The following is a 12,779-nucleotide window of genomic DNA, read 5'->3' on the forward strand; positions in this document are numbered from 1 at the left end:
CTGGCTCAGGGTGCCCAGAGAAGCTGTGGCTGCCCCATCCCTGGAAGTGTCCAAGGCCAGGTTGGATGGGGCTTGGAGCAACCTGGGCTAGTGGAAGGTGTCCCTGCCCATGGCAGGGGTCAGACTGGATAATTTTTAGGGTCCCTCCCAACCCAAACCATTCTGTGATTCTGTGATATCCAGTCTGACCCTGCAGACCTTTCTCAGGCAGAACTTGGACCGTGTTTTAGGTCTTTTATTTTCCTTGCACAGGCAAACTGGGATTCTCAGAAGGTTTTAAGGCCCCTGATGCTGCAGCAGGTATTTTTAATTCTATGTGGGAAACCCTTGCTCACACTGAGGTCGCCAGGGAGATCTGCCATCCACTTCAGGCGAGATGAGACCTGAGTTTCACATTGCCTACACTGCAATTCCTACATCTGATATGGCAAATTTCTATATACTGTGCCCAGAACCACATTTCAAACCCATATATGGCCACAGCTGCTTAAGAAGTTTAAACAATTTCACTTTCTGTACATATATTATGACACTTGCAAATTTTTGGACTCTAATATGTCATTCCAAGAAGCCACTGATAGGGATCTGCCGAGCTCCAGATGGATTGATTTAACACGGCTCTGTGCTCGTCCTGCCGGGCTCGGGAGCTCTTCCCATCCCATTGTCCTCAGCCTCTCTACTGGCTTGGGGTGATCCTGCACTGCCATCCCACACCCCATCCCGTATCCCCCATCCCACACCTGACTTTCTGCACCTCGTATCCCTCATCCCCATCCCTCACTGCCATTCAGCATCCCTATAGCACATCCCCAACCCACACTCCATACCCCACACCCCCATCCTGAATCCACCATCCCGCACCCCCATATCCCTCACGCCCCTATCCCACCCCCCGGATTCTGCACCTCCATGTCCCACACCCCAATATCCCATAACCCCATATTCCACACCCCCATCCTGCACTTCCATCCCACATGCCCATCCCTTATCCCCCATATCCCACACAACCATATCCCATACAACCATATCCCACACAACCATATCCCACACAACCATATACCACATAACCATATCCCACACAACCATATCCCACACAACCATATCCCATACAACCATATCCCACACAACCATATCCCACACAACCATATCCCACACCCCCATATTCCGCAGCCCGGATCCCTCACCCCCATATCTCTCAGTCCCACATCCCGCACTCCCATCCCTCACTCCTATACCCGCATCCCGCATCTCGGCTGTCTCCGGTTGGAAGCGGCTCCCGCGGCTCGAGCGCTCTCTGGCGGCGGCAGGACAGGCGGCAGGACAGACGGCAGGACAGGCGGCAGGACAAGCGGCAGGACAGGCGGCAGGACAGACGGCAGGACAGGCGGCAGGACAGGCGGCAGGACAGACGGCAGGACAGGCGGCAGGACAAGCGGCAGGACAGACGGCAGGACAGACGGCAGGACAGGTGGCAGGACAGAGGACAGGCGGCAGGACGGACGGCAGGACAGGCGGCAGAACAGGCGGCAGGACGGGCGGCAGGACGGACGGCAGGACAGGCGGCAGGAAGGACGGCAGGACAGGCGGCAGGACGGACGGCAGGACAGGCGGCAGGAAGGACGGCAGGACAGGCGGCAGGAAGGACGGCACGTGGTGCCCGCTGACCCCCCCAGATGGGGACCCCCCGCACCCCCCGTGTCTCAGGGTGTGTTTGGGGGGTCCCCGCTCCCATTCCGGTGGGCTAAGGGTGTGTTAGGGCGTCCCTGTTCCCAGTGCCATGGACTCGGGATGTGTTGTGGGACTCCTGCTCCCAATGCCACGGGCTCACGGTCTGTTTGGGGGATCCCAGTTCCCAGCACATCCTCACTCCAGCAGCCAGGGGCTGGGGGGCCAGCAGGGAGTGGGAGATGGGTGGGCACCCCTTTGGTGTTTTCACATTCAGTACAAGTTGAGACCAACTCCTGAGCTTGCCATGAAAACATCCAGAAAAGGGAAGAGCAGAATAAAAAGAATATTAGTGCAGAGGGCAAGAGGAAGTGGAAATACTGAGGTGGAGTGTTGCCAGCAGGCAGAGGGAGGTGATCCTGTCCCTCTTCTCAGCCTTGGATGCTGGACCTGCAGTGCTGAGTCCTCTCCTTGGGACAGGAGAGACATGGAGCTCCTGGAGTGAGTTCAGTGGAGGGCTATGGAGGGGATGAGGGTCCTGGAGGTTTTGTGTGTAACTGGCAGCACCAACACATCTGCACAGCCAACAGTTCCTCTCTCTGATGAGCAGCGATAGGTCCTGAGTGAACAGCATAGAGCTGTGTCAGGGTGGGTTTAGGCTAGATTTAAGGAAAGGTTCTTCCCCCAGAGGCTGGTTGGCACTGACCAGGCTCCCCAGGGCAGTGGGCACAGCCCCAAGGCTGCCAGAGCTCCAGGAGGGTTTGGACAATGCTCTCAGTGTCACGGTGGGATTGTTGGGGTGTCTGTGCAGGGCCAGGAGCTGGACTGGATGACCCTTGTGGGTCTCTCCCATTCCAGGATATTCTGTGATTCTGTGGCCTTGGCTCATGTGGCTCATGGAGAGCCTTTGAGAGCAGTGTGGAGGTACCTGCACACCCTGCCCAGCACCGAGGCCCTGCTGGGCTCACAGACCTTGGGGTGCTCTGGGCTGAGAGCTGATGTTGCAGCCACATAGAAAACAGGACACAGAGAAGAACACAGAGGCATCTCCTCAAAACCACAGACCCTGCTCCTGCTCCTGTTGCTGACCCAAGACCCACACATCACCTCAGCAGACTCCAAGATCTTTGTCCAACAGGCAGGGAGATCACATTTTTAACTGATAGCAGTTTTGAAAGTGTTTTGTTATTCTGGAGCTCCTGCATAAATCTCCCTTCTCCTAAATATATTTATACATTTATATATTGCTGATGTCTTATTCGATCACAAGGGAGGAAGCTGGTCAGCCACTGCTGGGATTGTGCCCAATGCTCTCCCACCTCATCCAGTGACAGCATTGCCTTCCAGAACACACTTAGAGCTGCAGATAAAGAGCAGAGACATACAGAAACTGCTTTTAAAGAGGTTAAGACAATGTCTTCTAGTGATTTCTTGTTTGCCACCCTGCCTATGGAAGAGCAACTGCAACAGAGAGGTTCCCTTTTCAACACCTTGCAGCAACAGCACCGTACTGGGAGCTGCTTCTCAGGGAGCACCAACCAAACACCAGAGTGATCAAGAACTGAATTATTCAATGGCCCTTTTTGGATCTTTTAAACTACATCCAAATTTCCCTGGTCTCCCTTCAGCACTCCTGCTGCTGGTGCTCTGCGGAGGGATCCGACCAGTAACCCACGAGTGGAAACTCAGGATTAGCTTTTCTCTCTGGAGGACTCTTGAATGACAGGCTTTGAGTCTTCACTGATAGCAATCCTCTAACAGCTCATGGAAGAGCCTTTGAGTTTGACATTTCCATAAACATCGACCTTTTTATCCTCAGTGTTTGTCGTTTGAGGAAATCCCTTCTAGTTCTTACGCATGTATAACATATAAAACAATTGAATTAATACCATATGGGGGTAAAGGAGTGAAAAATCACGTCTATAGCCAAAATAGTTCAGCAAAACTGTACAGCTGAGGTTTAAGACTGCCTCTAGTGACCTTGTGTTTTGTTTAAACATCGGTGTTAATACTTCACATAGATTATGTGCAGCACAGATTACAACAGTATGTGCTGTGTATTGTATAATTTATGAACTATTAAACTTAATTCTTATGTTTTGAGGTTGTGAGTTATAACTAAAGAGAATCTAAACTGCCAGCAAATGAAGATTTTTTTAGATTTTTTTTTTTCTGGATTAAACTGTTTTGTGGGGCCGGGGGCAGACAGACCCAAAGCCAAATACTTGCACACTCACCCTCAGCACACTGACAGCTCAGGCCTTGTAAATTTAAATATCTTTTATGTTCTCCACATGTGGAAGCTCTACTGGTGGAGTTCCAAAACACAGGTCATCTGGCTGATTTTGTGCTGTACATGAGAGGAGGACCCACTGAGGGCCAGAGGAGCAACACTTCTGCTCCCTCTGAACTCCTGGGATGCCGGAGGAAGGGCTGCTGGTTGTGTGACACCGAGCAGTGTCAGTCCATAAAATCCACAGGTAGCACAGCAGTGCTGACTACAAGTCTGAACTGCCCTCAAAAATGGAGTTGAAGCTTCTTCACTGTTCCTTTTTTATCTTGCTCAGTGAGACACCAATATTTCTGTGGGCAGCATGGAGCTCAAGGCAGGCCCAGGATAATGTTCACCCTGCTCCTCTCCAGGATCTGCCACTGCTGCTGTACTGAGTTGTGAGGGCAAAGCCCCTTTGCTGTGTCTGTGGGTGAGCCAACACCAGCACAGGCAGCTGGGAAGGATGTAAAGGTAAAACCTGTGCAAGTAATTGGGGGAGGGAAGAATCATAGAATCACTAAGATTGCAAAAAGCCCCGTAAGATCATTGAGTCCAACTATTCCCCCAGCACTGCTGAGGCCACCACTAACCCATGTCCCCAAGTGCCACAGATACACATTTTCTTGAACACTTCTCCCATCACTGCCCTGGACAGCCTGTTCCAACGCCTGACCACTCTTTCAGTGACGAAAGTTTTCCCAATACCCAACCTGAACCTCCCCTGGTGCAACTTGAGGGCATTTTGCTTTGTCCTAACCCTTGTTCCTTGGGAGAAGAGACTTTAAATCTTCACTGATAGCAATCCTCTAACAACTCATGGAAGAGCCTTTGAGTTTGACATTTCCATGAACACCCACCTCAGCACAACCTCCCCACAGGCAGTTGTAGAAAGTGATAAGGTCCCCCCGAGCCTCCTTTTCTCCCGACTAAACAACCCCAGTTCCCTCAGCTGCTCCACACCAGACTTGTGCTCCAAGGATCTCTTAAGAAAGATTAACTTACTGGTTTTCCTTGGTTCCTTATGTAGTCTATGGAGATTCTCACGTGCAACCTGTAACTCAGGATAAAGTGTCCTCCTATAACTTGAGTACAGTCTTGGTGAGTAGTGGCAACAGCCTTTTGTGATAAGCAAGTCCTAGTCAGAGATGCTGTGGTACAATTCGGTTTAGAAACAGACTTTTGCCCTCACCTCAGTTCTCATATGTAAATACTACCTGATGCTACACTGCCCCAAAGCTCTGCAGGGCAACACCTTCAAGTCTTTTAGTTTATGGCCAGTACAAACCATTCTGTCAGTCACCACTTTGCACAGAGTGCCAGGAACAGCTGGCACAGGGTCACTGAAGAAGTGAAGAGGAACACTGAAGGTGTTCCAGTGACACTGGAAAACCACACGGTTTGGCTCTCAGGAGCGAGTGATATGTCTCACTCCCATGCTTGAAGTTTACACAGGAGTGTTTAAGCAAACAGCTTTATGGGGGAGGAAGGAGGAATCCAAATAAAGAGTAAACCTGGAAGTCCTGAAGAGCTGACAGGTGAGACTACTGCCCTCTGTGTGCGTTGCAGCAGGCAGCTCCTGCCAGCCCCTACTCTTCCTCAGAGCTTTCATCCCTCCTCAGGGCTCAGGAAAACCACCCAGCCTTGGCCAGCTCCTTGTATCCCTCATGGACACTCAGCATCTGGGGCTCTATCCAGCAGCTGAATCACCAGAAGGGCTTTTGCAAATTACACTTCTCAATAAATTCGACTTTCCTCTGACACGTTTTATCGTTCTCAAGGTTTACTTAGGAGATGAAACAAAAGTTAATTACACCAACCAATAGGTCAGGAAAATGGATGGATCTGCTCTCCCTCCAGCTGGGCTCTTGTTGCATGGCAGCAGGACCACATCCTATGGGAAGGCCACAGGATATGTTAGGAAGGCACATTCGAACCATCAGCCCGACACTTCTTTATTACAGTGTATTTATTTTTTATCATGTGCTTTGACAGGAGTCTCATAAAGTGTTATGCTCCTTCTGTAAGGTCAAAGTCTTGTGACCTTCCATGATTTTAGAGAGAAGGAACATAATTTTTGAGGGTATGTTTATTATTTCTGTAAACAGACTGTTTTTCATGCCAAGTGAACAGTTTTTCTGTATGTACTTAGATGACAGCTCAATTTTACTGGCTCACTTTCCTGACCAAGTCTTGCCTGCCAAATGTTTTTGATCATACTCTGGCAAACAAAACAATATTACTAGGAGAGCTGAGCAAATAATCGCCAGAAAACTGCTGATTTTTTTAAACCTCTTTATTGCTTCCATAATATCCCTGAATCAAATGCAGTTTCCTCAAGTTCAATTACAGTTTTAAAGCCTACTATTTTTTAAATTAAAACCAAAATTACTCTGTGGAATCAGAGAAGTAATTTCCAAAACAGTTAGTTGTGACTAAGTTAGTCCATCACACTGTGTTGCTCATGTCCCCAAAGAACCAGATGCCCACAGTGTTCCAGATGATTGCACAGTTCAACCTCTGGACAGACAGCTCCCACGTCTGTTTTCACTAGCACAGATGTTCATGGATGGTAGACAAGAACACAACCAAACCAAATTTGTTTTAAAGTCTGAACACTCCACTTTTGCCATATATACTGATTTCTGAAAAAATCATCGAACCCCAGAATGGTTTGGGTGGGAAGGGACCTGAAAGCTCATCTCATTCCAACCCCCTGCCATGAGCAGGGACACCTTCCACTACCCAGGTGCACTGAAGTAACTTCCTTTCCCTTCCCATGGTGAAGATGTGTTTCAAACAGACCTGTGTCCTGCAGGCTCTGTGAGTGCTCCAAGGCTTTGTTCTCTGATGGTCCATAAGAGCTCTTGCAGTGCCCTGCAGATGCTGTGAGCTTTAAGCAAACTGACCCCTCACCTAAAGGGTTTTTTCAGTAGCACCAAGCTCATAAAATCCCTCCCTGTTGCCCCACTATTATGTCAAGGAAGGCAGAACTATGGTATGTGCATTTGACTGCTACTTGTAGAACCTTCTGGAAACCTTGTAGGTGGGCACACAACAAGTGTTGGGATACCAGGACAGTCCTGAGGGCACTGAGCTACAACATGCCGTGTTCTACTCTGTTCCTGCACGACCAAGAGTGTAAGAGGGATGAAGGCTCCGGCTCACCACTGCCTCCACAAACACTCCATTTCCTTTTCTAGGGGTGGGTTTATTCAGAGACTTGGATGGGATTTAATGAAAATCCCAATCAAACACATCATACAAATCACCAGGCAGCTGTACCTGCAACAACCCTCTGCTTAGAGAACCTGTGATGCACCTCTAGCAATATTTCCACACCGACCAAGAGCTGTCCCTTCCCTCTGGGCACCCAGCTGCAGGTGTACCTGCACAAATAAATACCAGTAAATTCCTACAAACACCTGCACTTCCCTTTGCCAAAGTGTAACTCATGCTGAGATCCCTGTGGGTTTTGATCAGTGCCTTAATGGTCAGAACCCCCAAGCCTTCCCTTCTGAAGCTGAGCCTCCCTGATGTTCTTCCTACAGCAATCCTGTGGCAGGTGGGGTTGTTTTGGCAACCAGAGGATTCACACTGCCTCACTCTGCTCCTTGCTCTTTCCACATGTTTTGTTAAAAAGTAATTCATATTTCTTTGGCCTTGTTCTTTTCTTTTCTTTCCCAACAAATAAACCCCCCCAAAAAATTAAAACTCACTTCTTCAACCCCCCAAAAATAAAACTCACTTCTTCAGCCCCTCCTCTTTCAACATCTCCTCGAGGAAGGCGCCATTCCATTCTGCTGAACTGATGGAAAGAAAACTGTTGTTTAGTTAATAATCATTTCTAATCTGAGATAGAGATAATACCCATTCTGGCAGCAAATCAGCTGCTTTAATGCACACCAAGGGCCTTAGCAGCTCTTAAGAACCTGAACACATTTTGTACAACATGATTCTAAATTTTCACTGAGCATTATAGGGAATCTGGCATTTATTACCTCTAGGTCAGAAAACCCAGTCCAATCTAATGCAGAAGTCACTGAAAAAACCTTTCAATTAATGAAAAAAAAAAAAAAAGAAAATTACCATTAAAATCTCAACCAGAATGAACTACGTCTCACTTAAGACATTTTTACTAATGCTCAAGGCTGACTGGTAAGAGTGTATGGTTTAAGTTAGCTCCCTGCAAACTTATAGTTGCCATGTTATCCCAGTAAAATCTATTTTCATCCATTGTGGCTCATATTAATTTGAAGTTGTAGAGCTGTAAATAACTTCAACCATCACAGGCTTTATAAAGCGGAAAATGTTTAAGCATTTGTTTTAGAAAGCAAGAACATTACACACAGGTGAGTGGTGAAAGCAGGTTTCTGAAATAAATGCAGTAAATTACACCTTCATCTACCACAACGTCTTTGTGTTATTATCTTTCTGGAAGAACACACACCACTCACAGGGTGGAGAAGAGGGTCTCAAAACTCCTGAATTCCCTCCTCTGGGAAAGAATCCACCACAGTCAAAGCTGCTGACTTTGGCTGTCTAATTTCTTAATCATTATTTTAAAGTAGAGCCACTCAAAGCTGAAGACACTCAGATATTTTCCCATTAGTTTACCTATGCTGTTTTAAAATGGGGGGTGATTATTAGCTCTTAATCATTAAAAATGCTTTAATGACAAGTGTGGGGAAGGTAAACTACAGAAACATCTACCCTTTTGTAATAACAAACCCACTTTGAACAACTTCTCACTTGCCTTAGCAGGCTATCAGAGCTGTAAAGGCCAAAGCACAGTTTTAAGGTCTTGGCATTAAATGTGAAGCACATAAAACCCAAAGAGGTGAGAAGGAAACTCAACACAAAGGCCCATTAAAAAAAAAGAGAATTAAAAAAAAAAGGTAACGAGAAAAAGAAAATTCTACAGAAGACTGGTAACATGACAGAGATACACTAGCATGTTTTTAGGAGAAATAGCAACCAAATCCACACAAACCCCAATGAAAGCATATGAAATGGTCACTTGTCCTGCTCTGAAACTACACCCAGTGGGCAGTGAGGGTTTCCATCCTCACACTGCTGTACCACCAACACGCTGCCCGGGCTGAACCTCTTAGAAACCTGTGGCAGTAGGCACCACTTATCTTTCCCAGGAAAAGGAGAGAGTTCCAGCAGAACAATACTCAGGATCTAGAAGATCCACCAGCTCCAGTGACTCTGCACACAAACTTGCTTGCACTCAGGATCCTCTCTCCACACTTCCAACAGCACTGCCCCATTCCACTGAGGACGTGTCTTGCCCCAGGAGCAGCCTCTCCAGCTATGTTCTCCACTGCTGGCATTGTTTCATTCCATCTGCTGATTATCCCTTGGAGTCTTTTGCTGCCTTCCCATCATGCTGATGTTTATGGCAAACAAGAGAGATATTGTACAGTGCACAACGTGCCTGCATAAACAGTGCAAATGAAAGGCTCCCAGTGAAAACCTGAATCATCTTTGTAAAGGCTGTGTTTATGTTGGAAGAGAACACTGCTATCCCCAGGGAGCAAGTGGGGTGGCAGGGAACAAAAAGAGGAATAAAGCATTCAAATAACAGAATCACAGAATGATTTGTGTTGGAAGGGATTTTAAAGATCATTTAACTTCCCCCCCCCATCATAGGCAGGGACACCTTCCACTAGCCCAGGTTGCTCCAATCTGGCCTTGGACACTTCCAGGGACGGGGCAGCCACAGCTTCTCTGAGCAACCCTCACAGCCAAGAATTTCTTCCTCATATCTAATCTACGTCTGCCCTCTCTCAGTTTAGAACCATTTCCCCTTGTCCTGTCACTATGTGCACACATAAAAAGTCCCTCTCCCCCTAAAGCTCCACAAAATCCAGTGGTTGTGCAAGGGAGATAAGGACCACGAGCAATTTGGATGCAAAAATGAAGGCAAAAGTTTAAAGGTTTCATACCTTACTTCACAGATTTCCCCCATACAGTTATTCTTCAGTTACCCACTCGCTTGGAACAGAGAAATGCACTTTGTGCTGGCCCAACATCACCCTGCAAAACCCCACCACGCTGCACAGACAGGATTCCAAGCACAGGAACGTTGGAGTTGAAACTCATCCTGTCCCTCCGCCCCCAGCAAACCAAGGGATATAGAAAGGGGGCAGGACCTTAAAAGAAACAAGTGATTCAGAGTTGAAAAAGGAGCAGCTGCATCGCGTTCCTTTGCCACACGGTGGCATATGCTGATGGAAAATAAGATCCAGCCAGGAAAGGTCTGCAAGGTCTGAACAGACCTGGGGGCGGCAGGTTCAGCTTCCCTGGAGTTACTCCTTTATGTCAGGTTCCAACTCGGCCCTACAGCATTAGAGAGTCTCATCACCGAACCTGAACTCACACTTATTCCTGCGAGAGAAAAAAGTCTCCTTTCCCCCCTTTTCATCCCTTATTGAGCTACTCTTTCTAAGCAAGAGTCCTCTTGCTGGATGTACCTGGGAGCCTGTACCTCATGATGAGCCAGTTTTCTGCTGGTTCGTTCTCTGAACTAAAAAACCCCATATAATTCAAAATATGGCATTTCTGAGCATTCTAGGAACATGGCTTTCTCTGTGCCACAGTCCTGAGGGGTTGTCCATGCTCAACCTGCCAAGGCATGGAGAGAGAAGCAGCCTTGCCCCTCTCTGCACCACTGTACAGGCACAAGTGTTTGTGCAGCTGCACCACGGGCCAGAGCAAGGACACAGTGTGGTGAAAACATCATATTTTCCCTTATTTCAGACAAAAAAGAGCAAAGCCAGCATTTATTTTCATGCCTCTGTGGTTGTATCTTTACAACACAACAAAGAAAGCTTTGTGCTTCCTCCTACGAATTCCATAAATTCTTTCTGAAGCATTCAAAAGATTGTTTATGTGTGTAATTATGTAACAATAAACACAAATTTTGGGAGCAGATCACATGGCGTGACCACAGCCTGTGCTCAGCGTTCCAGCCCTGAGCCAGCTAAACCCTGAACACACAGGAATGATAATGGATGGCGAAGGCACAGATCACACTCGGCGGGACGGGACACTCAACGTGTGTCCTGGAGTTCGTCTAAAAAATGGAACTGGTGAATTTTAGTAACGGTTTCTGACAGGCAGACACAGGAAGGGAAACCCCCTCCAAGTCTTTTAGAGACAGCCATTGTTTTTTTTTGGTTTAGAAATCAGTGTTATTGTAGGAATATGGTTTGCTAATGCTGCCAAAACCCAAGGCATGTTTAAGACAGTTCAGTACTAATGGGACTGACACGTTTGAAGAAGGAAGCCCTGTCTCCCATGCTGACAGCTCCTTCAGCTCAGCAGAAAGGAGCAGCAACAGCGTTCTTTTCATGATTTCCAACAAGTTCCCAAATCTGTCTTTACTTTTAAAAAAATGCAAGTTAAAAGAATGTAAACCCTGCTAGTGTTTATGCAATTATATGATGTACTAGAGACACAGATTCTAGGTGCTAATGTACTAATGTGGCTAATGAGACAGACACAATGTACTGCCAAAAATCTGTGAGTACCTTGAAAACCACAGCTTAACTTCCCAAGTGTGTTACCAGGACACTCACTCCAAAAACATCCTGATGACCCTCAGACAGATGTTTCAGGCCAGCACTCTACTGCACCACAGAGGTTCACGGCTCTCACTTCTCCTTTAATCAGCGACTGTGTATTCAACTCCAGTGTTAAAATAAACCATTACGAACCCATTCTAGTCTTGTGTCCAAGACCTAAATACCTTTTATGTCTGTCAAAAAACTTGAGCTAAGCCTCTCAAAGCCCTGCCTGGTGTGTCTGGCACCTCCTCAGCAGAACCCTTGGTAACACACCAACAGCACAGCAGGATGAAGTGAGACCTTCGGGGTTTCAGTGTGACAACACCCTCCACCTGCAGGCACCGTTTACCTGGAAAACATTTGGACATTTTAAATTGAATTCCCAACCTTTAACCACTAAGAAGAAAGATTACCCTAAAAACATCAAGCCACGTCAGTAAAAATATTGACATGAACACACACACATAAACACAAACACACAAACACAAACACACAAACACAAACACACAAACACAAACACACAAACACACACACATACACACAGACACACACACACATACACACACACACAGACACACACACACATAAAACTGCATACAAACACAAGGACACAAACACATAAACACAGACACACATAAAAATGCACACAAACACACAGACACAGACAGACACATAAACACAAAACAGAAATAAACACACAGACGCACATATAAACACACGCACAAATATACAGACACAGAGACCCACAAATACACAGGCACAGAGACACAAACACACACACAAACACACGCACACAGACACACACACGTTAACACACAAACACACACGTGAACACACGCAGAGACACGAACACACACACACATACACACAAACAAACAGACACAGACACACAAACACACACATGAACACACACAGAGACACGAACACACACACACATACACACAAACAGACACACAAACACACACATGAACACACACAGAGACACGAACACACACACACATACGCACAAACAAACAGACACACAAACACACACATGACCGTCCGCCCACACCCCCGCACACACCCCCACACCCATCCACCCACACTCACACCCGCCCCAGGCCCCTGAGGCCGCGGTCGCTCCGGGCAGCGCGGGCTCGGCGGCTCCAGCCCCGGACGATCAGCCCTCAGCCGCCCGAGCCCAGGGCCCGGTCCCACCTCCTCCTCCGCCGCTCCCTCCTCCCCTCAGCGCTGCCGGCGCATGCTCTCTGCCCGTGCTCTCTGCCTGT

At 47.5% G+C, this 12,779-nt stretch overlaps 1 long non-coding RNA gene across 1 annotated transcript; it reads right to left on the bottom strand.

Annotated features, from left to right (window-relative positions):
• Positions 1–5,699: 5,699 nt before the first annotated feature.
• On the bottom strand, positions 5,700–12,034 carry LOC120324141. The gene is made up of 3 exons (XR_005565176.1): positions 11,694–12,034; positions 7,683–7,742; positions 5,700–5,828 (listed from the first exon to the last, which is right to left on the bottom strand). It is a non-coding gene; the product is annotated as an uncharacterized LOC120324141 (long non-coding RNA).
• Between the last annotated feature and the right edge of the window lie 745 nt (positions 12,035–12,779).

Source organism: Pipra filicauda, unplaced genomic scaffold (genome assembly GCF_003945595.2).
Source record: "Pipra filicauda isolate LSUMZ 115617 unplaced genomic scaffold, ASM394559v2 scaffold433_size896684_pilon, whole genome shotgun sequence".
In the NCBI taxonomy this organism is placed as follows: Eukaryota; Metazoa; Chordata; class Aves; order Passeriformes; family Pipridae; genus Pipra; species Pipra filicauda.